The following is a 2,588-nucleotide window of genomic DNA, read 5'->3' on the forward strand; positions in this document are numbered from 1 at the left end:
TATATATATATATATATATATATATATATATATATATATATATTTACATGTATATATATTTATATGTATATAGGCAAAACAACCACTCTGAAAGAATAGAGAAAGTCCAAGTGGTTGTTTTGCATATTCTGAAATCACCTGTTTACTGTGCTCTTATTGCATATATGTATATATATATATATATATATATATATATATATATATATATATATATATATATATATATATATATATATATATATATATATATATATATATATATATATATATATATATATATATATATATATATATATATATATATATATATATATATATATATATATATATATATATATATATATATATATATATATATGTGTGTGTGTGTGTGTGTGTATACATATGTATATGTATATATATATATATATATATATATATATATATATATATATATATATATATATATATATATATATATATATACATATAAAATGTCGTGCCGAATAGGTAAAACTGGTGAATTAGCAAGAACTCATTTAAAATTAAGTCCTTTCTAAAAAAAATTTCATACGTTTAAAGATAATTTTTTTTTCATTTGTGTTAATGTAAAATTGATAATTTTGTACTAATACAACCTTAGAAAACTTACCTAACCTTATTATAACAAGCGCAATTAAGTTTACCCTAATCCAACTAAATATATTTTAGATAAATTTACAATAATTTAATAAGCAACCACAATGAAATATATTTTTTCATTAGGTTAAGAATGATTTTTCCGAAATTACTGCACATACGAATTTTCGGTTGCTTTATTCGGCAAGAAGAGCGTTGCTATTTAAGCTAGAATCGCAAGATTTATCTATTCAGCACGATATATATATATATATATATATATATATATATATATATATATATATATATATATATATATGTGCTGAATAGATAAATTGGTGGGATTAGCCATGTTGCTGAGTCATTCTGATGTTTCAGACTGAGGGAGGGTTTGTTGAGTTTATGGAGCACTTCAGCCAGTCCCTCTTGAGACATCTGCTGGCACTCATCATACAGAAGATCGTCAACTCTTTGAGTGTGTATTCACTGTTGAAATACAGTATTCTCACATTTCACCATTCTTCATAACACTATTCTTGAAATGGTTATCTTGTGTTTAAATATGTACATGGTATAGTGTACATGATTCTGGTGTTGGAATACATTTAAATTTCTGTTTCATATCTGGTTTCTTTCCTCGTTTGACTGAGCTTTGACTGGACTAAACTGGTTTATAGTGAGAATTGATACTAAAGGCTATAGAAAAATACAAACCTTTTTGTATTACGCGAACCTTCTTTGGCGATTGAAAGAAAACTTCCAAGATAAATTAATCAACTCTTTTTCTACTTCTGAGTTCTCACAATCTGCATTTGCCATGTTTTCTTCGGTACTATTTCCATAACACTGCACATCGTGGACAATCGTGGACAACAGGTCCAGCCAACATGTATATCCCACAGTTTTGATCAAAGTTTTTAATGAGGTGAAACACTGCTGCTTCCAGAATTCTGCGTCTGGTCTATCGTTCTCGTGGTGTGATAGCTGTGATCGTCTTCAGTCAGTGACCACAGGAGGAATGACTCACGAAATCGTAATGACACGATTGTAAACAAACCATACCACGGGTGGCGTCAGAACCCGCGATCAGAGTCACAAAACTCCAGACCGACGCGTTAGCCACTGGGCCAGCTAGCTACAATAAGATTCATCCAACTAGGTATATTTCTACACCATGCGACGGTGTAGAAATATACTTAGTTGTAGAAATATACCTAGCGGGATGAATCTTATTAAAGCTAGCTGGCCCTGTGGCTAACGCGTCGGTCTGGAGTTTTGTGACTCTCTGATCACGGGTTCTAACCCCACCCATGGTATGGTTTGTTTACCATAGAATGAAGGTTACAATGGACTACGCACACGTTGTTGGATTTATTCATCCTGCAGGCATATTTAATATTCATGGTGTATCTACCAGTCTCCCTGACTTACAATTTATCGCATCCTCCCTTTTATAGCCACTACACGCAAGGGTCAGTAGAGAAGTCAGTCTCTTGCTTACTAGTGACTATTTTGTTATCAACAAATTAGCAGTTGAATTCACAACTCCACCATCATAACGGAGCAAATATAAGTAAGTGGAAACAGTTTATCAGCAATCTAGAAGCATGGCACGCATCAAGAGATGCCACATCACACCTGAACTTAAAGATCTACAGGTCATAAACGTCATGAAAATTGAGCCGTAAGTCACCAAGTTACGAATCAGTGAAAGAATTACTGCTGCACACTGCTGAAGATTTAGGGATTACCTGTAAACACTTTATATATATATATATATATATATATATATATATATATATATATATATATATATATATATATATATATATATATATATATATATATATATATATATATATATATATATATATATATATATATATATATATATATATATATATATATATATATATATATATATATATATATATATATATATATATATATATATATATATATATATATATATGCAATAAGATCACAGTAAA

General features: G+C 29.0%; 1 protein-coding gene across 1 annotated transcript in view; it reads left to right on the forward strand.

Annotated features, from left to right (window-relative positions):
* Positions 1–1,031: 1,031 nt before the first annotated feature.
* The window catches only part of LOC128696827 (aminopeptidase N), a 28,645-nt gene continuing 27,088 nt past the window's right edge, over positions 1,032–2,588 (forward strand). Inside the window, exon 1 of the mRNA XM_070096040.1 lies at positions 1,032–1,072. The gene's annotated coding sequence lies outside the window, so the exon portion shown is untranslated. The remainder of the gene's footprint in view (positions 1,073–2,588) is intronic.

The sequence above is a fragment of the Cherax quadricarinatus genome, chromosome 52, assembly GCF_038502225.1.
Source record: "Cherax quadricarinatus isolate ZL_2023a chromosome 52, ASM3850222v1, whole genome shotgun sequence".
Lineage (NCBI taxonomy): Eukaryota > Metazoa > Arthropoda > Malacostraca > Decapoda > Parastacidae > Cherax > Cherax quadricarinatus.